This window comes from Gopherus flavomarginatus, chromosome 2, assembly GCF_025201925.1.
Source record: "Gopherus flavomarginatus isolate rGopFla2 chromosome 2, rGopFla2.mat.asm, whole genome shotgun sequence".
Classification (NCBI taxonomy): Eukaryota; Metazoa; Chordata; order Testudines; family Testudinidae; genus Gopherus; species Gopherus flavomarginatus.
This window is the reverse complement of record NC_066618.1, coordinates 89,267,950-89,275,052: the sequence shown is the minus strand read 5'-3', so window position 1 is coordinate 89,275,052 and position 7,103 is coordinate 89,267,950. Positions and strand designations below refer to the sequence as shown.

General features: G+C 44.0%; 1 protein-coding gene across 12 annotated transcripts in view; it reads left to right on the top strand.

Annotated features, from left to right (window-relative positions):
* The first annotated feature begins 1,529 nt into the window (after positions 1 to 1,529).
* LRRFIP2 (LRR binding FLII interacting protein 2) overlaps positions 1,530 to 7,103 on the top strand; it is a 125,842-nt gene continuing 120,268 nt past the window's right edge. For 4 of the 12 annotated variants that reach the window (XM_050937977.1, XM_050937976.1, XM_050937978.1 and 1 more), the window contains exon 1: positions 1,530 to 1,983. The gene's annotated coding sequence lies outside the window, so the exon portion shown is untranslated. The remainder of the gene's footprint in view (positions 1,984 to 7,103) is intronic. The other 8 variants (XM_050937984.1, XM_050937982.1, XM_050937983.1 and 5 more) reach the window with 3 other exon arrangements.

Genomic DNA, 7,103 nt, shown 5'->3' with positions numbered 1-7,103 from the left:
GAAGACTTGAGAAGGAAACTAATAGAATGAGGTAAACAGCAGGGAAGGGGGGACCCTACCTTGAGGTGAACATCAAAGGTCTGTTCTATTGGGGGGGCGCAAAGAGGCACTGGCATCCTTCACTTAGGAAGTAAACTGACAGTAGATGTGCTTAATGAGAAAGGGATCTCAACCAGGCTTGGCTGAAAATGCTGGCATGAACTTTGAGACAAGCTTCTATAGACAGGAGGATAACATGTTGGTTAAGCTTAGGTTTTAGAAAACATGTTATGATGATGATTTATATGTAACAATTTGTTCCCATCTCTTATTTTTTTTAATTTTGTTTATAGTTGAACTTAAGTGTTATGCCTTAAAGTGTAAACTGTGATACACTGTTCCTCAGAGAATAGAGGATTTGGGATTTTTGTTGGTATCAAGTGATCAGGAGCTATACACTACAGGGAGCTACACTGAAGGGACTCAGGGCTGGGGTGCACCTTTTGTCAACCAGCAAGGCAAAAACAGGGCCTGGTCCCTACAAGAGTGCTTGACAGTCTGGGTGTGGTAGGGAGCTAACCCTCAGCCAGCACAATCAAGATTCCCTCATACTGGAGGCAGGGAATAACAAGGTGACTCTCAGCACTGGCTGCCCTGAGAAATGTCACAAACATCCCAAAAACTGGCAGTGCTCTTGAGCAGGGCTGCTATTTAGAAGAAAAAGAATTCAAGGTTTGGGCAGTGAAAGAGGGAAGTGGGTACTGAAAACACCAGGACTGAATCAATTTTGCAGGGCGAGGTGAGGGGATACAGCCTTAAATAAAGCTGGGGGTACATTGTTCCGCCGGGATATTATGATAATCCAGATTAATTTATTCAACCTCGTATGACCGCCAAAGGCAGAAAAATTTACGAACCTACCTCTGCCTGCCACAGTTTTGACTCACATAGTCTATCGCTGATACTAATGACTAAGTCGGGGCTTGGCGCAGCCGGCATGTAACAGAGCCCTGCCGGGTTGGCGGATCCTACTGTCCCTTTCAGGGCGCTTGTGCAACCTCAGCTGGCTGATGAGTGGCGGGGACGAGGACATTCTGACAAGTTGCTGCCATGAGTGTCACTCTCCTTCGTTACGGGCGCGGAGGGAAAACACACACAGCTGGCCCCACGCTGGGTGTGCCTCCTCCCAGAACCGCCGGCCTCCGCCCAGCCCCCACTTCTTCCCGTGCGGGCTGGACACAGGAAAAGAGAGAGACACGCTCCCCTCCCGCACCGTACTGAACGACAGATAACTGGCCGTTGTCATAGAGGCCACGGCGATTCACGCTGCCAATAGTCTCCTCCACGGCTGAGCAGCAACACCTCGGCCGGCTCCTAGTGCCCTTAGCCGCCAACAGGAGCAGAGTCCGAGTGACACACTGCACCCACCTCCGCAATGGCAAGCAGTAAAGCATGTCCCTCGCCCTGCTACTTGTGCGCATGCGTCTGCGCCTTGTAGCGGTAGTGGCACCGCCCCGCCCCCGTGGATAGTAGTGAGGGGAGCGCGGCGCGCATGCGCGCGGTAGAACACCCAGAACCCGCTTCAGCCGCTACAACCGCAGCGCCGGTGTTCTACCGCTGGCGCAGCCCTGCAACCGCCACCTCGCGCTCCCCCTGCCCATGGAACCCTGAGACCGATTTGAAAATAACCGCTGTTCCTGTGGCCTGGCGATGTGCCTGTAACCGTCGGCGCGGGGGGCTGGGCATCGCCGCTCTCTCTTGTCTCTCGCTCGGGAAGAACAGCTCCTTACCAGGGGCCTGGGGTGCCCCGCCCGGCAGCACCGTGCTTACCCAGGGCGGCTCCTCGGTGTGCGCTCCGGCCCTCCCGCTTCCCCTGGAGCTCCTGGGAGCAATAGCCTGGGCTGGAGCCCGGACTAGCGCGGCGCTCGGCTCGCGGGTTGGGTATCAGGCGGCCCCCGGCCTTTTCTTCTCCCGGCGCTGCGGACCTGCCGTGGACTGTCCTAGGTAAGGGACCTGGAGCTCGTGACCCTGCCGGTCACAGAGAGGAATGCGGGGGGAGGGGAACCCGGAGCTCCCTCTCCTGTGGCGGAGGCGAAGGGATGGGGGCAGAGGGACCTGGACCCCTGACTCTGCGGGCGGAGAAGGGTGGTAATTGAAGACCTGAGAGGAAAAAGAAGGCAAATATTCAAATACCCCCGCTGCAGCCTGCAATAAATTATAATATTTATGTATTATAGATGTATATGGTATGTGTATTTGTATAGAGGGTGTTGGTAGATGTATCCTGCTTAGGTCTCATGTACTTATCTGTATTTATTGTGTGAGATCCCCAAGTGCTCTTCAGAGCCACATGCCCACTGATGGTTTCACAGGTGCGGTGGGAGGGGGCAGTGTCCTGTCCATGAGATACTGTCCTCAGTGTTGAGGTGCTGCGATTAAATTACTACTACTGTTTACATTTATTTCTCTCTCTGATAAACTGAGTAGGGAAGCCCTCTGTGCAGCACCGCTGAGATGGGTATTTCTGTGCACTTTACCACCACGCCCTGATTCATGGTTTCCCTTAGGGTGGGCACAAAGGGCTATTGCAGGGGTTCAGACAGTCTTCTCTGTTGTTCTTTGGGATCTCAGCTTTCATTTAAAAAGGAGTGCCATTTAGCTGTTATGGAAAACCTTAAAAATGTGACCACAGTGTAACTGATGCAGTGTCTGCCTGTATTTGCAGAGAGCTGGAATGAAAGGTCTGTTGTAAGGCTGCCCCATTCATTTAAATGATGATAGTTAGCATTGTTGACATTTCAAGTATTTCACGAAGTTTGAGAGGAGATCTGCACAATCTAATCTGATTGAGCAATTATTTTGGGTAGGCCTTTAACAACACGTGGTTGGGTTGAAGAGGAGCATATGCTTGTCTTCATTTTCCTAGGGGAGCAGGGCTTAGTTTCCAGCATTTTGGGAGGCTGTCTTAAATCTCTAACTCTCCTGTGAGGAGGTAAGTTAAATCACTTCCTAGCTGCTATTTTTATTTTTTACTGTCTACTGTACCTCTAAATAAAAAATTAAAATACCTTTTGAGCTAGCAGTTGAAGAGCAGTGGTAACAATATTATCTCCCTAATGCTTCACTGGCTAGTTGCATCATGTCAGAACTGATTAAAGGTGCTATAGAAATACAAGGTATCACTTGGGCCTTGTATCATTGTTTCTTCATTTCAGAAAGAGAATGCAGAATTAACAGGAATTGAGAGAAGCTCACTGATAGTGCCAGGTCTGATAATATTCTTGAGCTGGATCTAGGAGTAGTTAAGTATGAGGACTGAGGGAAGTTCTGTGACAGGTGCATCAGGCAAAATAGTGGTAGTGTCCATTCTAGAGCAATCTGGAATTGCTTCAAAGGAAAGAATTCATTTTCATCATGATTCTCTTTAGCCAATATATAGAAGATGACGTAGTGTTTTAATGTGAATTTTGGAAAATGTGATTCAGATAGGAAGCCAAGTCACTGAGATTTGGGTATGACAAAGGTCTTAAAAATAAACAGCAAAAACAGAACTCACAATTAATGTACAACTTGTGTCTGAACATTGCTAGATACAGACTCTTGAGAAGCTTGTAATTTGATAGGACACATTGCTGAACAGGTATTTTTTATAAGCAGAACCTCTGGAGAAGGAGAAAAACACAAAGGAGGTTTGATATAGTGGCTGATACTTGTAGTAAATGTTTAGTGTGGTGCAATTTGTTAAATAATAGTGCCACAATTCAAGCTTTGGTTTCTGTTGCCAAGCACAGGAAATTTTGGGGGAAAGTAAAGTAATCTAGTTGATTAATTTGAAGAATGTTGTTTTTAGTGGTTACAAAATTACACTTTAATGACTCCTAAAGAAAGGAATTCATACCTCTATTGTACAGTATTTACTGCAACATATATAAAATCCTCTTGAAACTAGATAACAGGTTAGTGTAAATGTATGTAATGGATAGTTAGTCTCTTTAAAACGCCCTTTAAAAATATAGATAATCATGTGCATTCAGTGTGATAAAATATTTCATATTAGTAGTGGTGCCTAGGTACTAGAGTGATAGGCAATTTTAAAATAACTTAGTTTTTGCTCTCGTGTATTAGGCATATATTGTATAATTAATGAAATAGTAGGGAAGTATGCGGGTGTGCTATACATACCAAACCCAAGATCCAACATTGTCTATGTTAAAAGATGCTGACAAATTCAAGTTATACTATTTTAAAAATATTTCATTTCCTAAGTGTCATTTTACAGAATGAACTACTGTGAGATTAAGTACTTCAGTTATCAAATGTTGAGGCTCTTAGTGTTTGTTTCTAATACATACTATTGTATAGTCAGATTCAGAATGTGAGCTGTTCATCATGCATTTTGTTTGTGGGTTTTTGTTCTTTGTTTTTTTTAATTTATTAGAAAATAGAGCCTTGGTCTGTAATAGCAATATGTATCTTCAGTGAATGAATCTTTCCCTTATGTCATTTGGTGAGAAGATAATTATTTTTAAAATGTGTGTGTGAAAAGATGGAGATGTTGTTATAATGCGGTTCACTTAGTTATGAAATAAAAATCTGATCTCGTATTAAATCTCACTTTGCTGTAAGAATGTAATTTTATTTTTGGTTTGGTTTTATGCATTTGTTTCAGTTTTCCCACTGTCTATCCCAAGCTGTAGTGCCTGTCCATAATTTAATACACAAACCTATTACCTTGAGCTAAGTCTGGTGTTGCTTTTAGAGTTCCAGAGCATTGGCAGTTCTGTTCTCCTGTATCTCCAGCATGTTTAGCTACTTTGGGTAGCACTGACTTTTGAAATTCCAGCTATTTTCTTCTGCTGCATCTCCCATCAAACCACAGATGCCTCAAATAGTGCCATGGTATTTTTTTTTGGGTTGAGTGGCACGAACAGCTTCAGAGCTCCAGGAATAAATCTAAGAGCCCGAAGTAAAAGATAAACTGTGATCTGCTGCTATGTTAATACCTTGTGGAGTATTGGTGCCTATAAAGTGCAACTCAGCAAGCCTCTCTCAAAGTATTTGTGCTTTGTAATCACATCTTATTTTATAAAGGATTTCACTGGGTGAAGTGATCCTCTATACCTTGTCTGGCATGACAGTGGCCACCTAGGTACCAATTCTTTAAGACGTCAATTACCGTACACCTCTCAGCACAAGAATACATTACTGCTGCTGTGTCTATGCCAGCATATTCATGCCTTTGTGGAGCTGTAAGATAACTGGCATATCAGGTTTGCTCGACAGTATGAGGGTGTCAGAGTACTAACTAATCAGTAACCACAAGTTAGAATCCAGCAAACAGCTCCAATAGGAGCTGGAGTTTCAGGTGTGGGCTGTGAATATTTTTAAGCCAGTTTTCCAAGGTTGAGTTTTTTAGGTCAGTGATGTAGATTCAACCTTATTCAGCCAAACACTCCACCTTTGTAGTCTCAACACCTACTGACCAATATTGTTGAGGCATTGTGACTTCCATACCCTTATCTAGACACCAGGCACTGGGCAAGCTTTAATCGGTGTATATCAGGTTTTATTAAGGCAACAAATCTACCACTATGAGCATATTTCATCTTGTCATTTGTTGTGTTATCCAGCACATACCAAGTATCCTTGGGTTCCTGATCAGCTGTCCAAAGACTAGCCTGGTTTCTCAGAGACTGGCATAGCACAAGGAAGCACTGGTACATAGATCTGAGCACAGAGTCTTGTGGTAGGAAACATGATTTAGGACAAGTGGTCTCAGGACCAGTGAGAGTGATGTATTAGACCTTCTTCCAGTGGGGCACATTGACCGTGAATTTCTTAGCCATTGACTTGAACGATGGGCTGAGGGGTCTCCTGCACTTTGTAACAAGAAAAGAAAGTATTAATTGGTGGTGATGTCTTCATCCTTTGTGGAAAGAGGCTCCGGTGGGCTTTTAACAGAGACCTCTGGTAGCTAAGTCCTGGAAAAGCTCAGGCACGTCAAATGTTAAGTGATCCTCATAGCACAATGCTAGCCCACAAAACGGATTTGTGTTTGTTTGTGTTTATAGCTCGCCATGCTTATACCATCATGCTGAGAATCTGGCTTTGGATCATCCCCAAAGTGTACCTCATTCTGTCCCAGTGCAGGTGCCCTCTCAGTAACAGTTTGATTACTGACAGGGTTAAAATTATTAGGTATGGTATATCCAGCCACGTGGCTTGAGTCCTGGCTGCATGAAAGCAATCTAGCAGAAGGACATGCAGCTTCAAGTGGGGGAAAAGTTGCAGTGTGGTACAGACAGCTCTCAGGGACCCCTTTATGTACCCCATTCTAAAGTTGTTTGACTCCATCTCTTCTTTTAGTCTTTTTCAAGGCACAGTAGCCAGCATTGCCACTTGGAGCATGCACTGCTAGCACTGAGCACAAGACCAGTGTGCATAGATGCTGGCTTCCATCTCTCACAATTTCTCTAACAATAGATACTGAGCTGTTTTCATTATTTCCACCTTGTATTTGGAATTGATTTTTTTCCCCCATAGGGCTCTAACCATGTGACAAATCACAATTCCAAATTCCAACCATGTTCCATTAAAATCAAGGAAACTAATCAGAGTAAGGTACCGTACTACTTGATGTAAAGATATCACATCTGTTCCTTTTGAGATTGCTGGATGAATGGCACTTTAGATATTGGGGGAAACCCTGAGCCACCACAGATCACTTATGATTCTCTGCTCCTACCCCGTCTGTTAATTATTTAAATTGTATTCATCCCATTTAGATTTGTCTGACAGGCCTTCTGAGACCCCCATGAAAACTTATAGCACTCTACAAGTAAAATATAATACTAGTAAAATGCACAGTATTGCAGCTCTACCACATAAATACAAGAATTAAATGTGAATCAGATTAATTTAACTGTGTAGTTCTTTGTCACAGAATAAGCAAAGAGCTATTGTTGGTTTATTTAAAAAAAAAAAGTCTCTACGCTTGATATTCTTTCTCCTCCTCTCAAGCCAAACTCACTGTTAGCATGTGTGGCTTGGACCTCACTGAAGTCAATAATTACACAGTTTACACCGGTGGTGAATTTGGTCCTATTATCTGTCATAGTATCAGA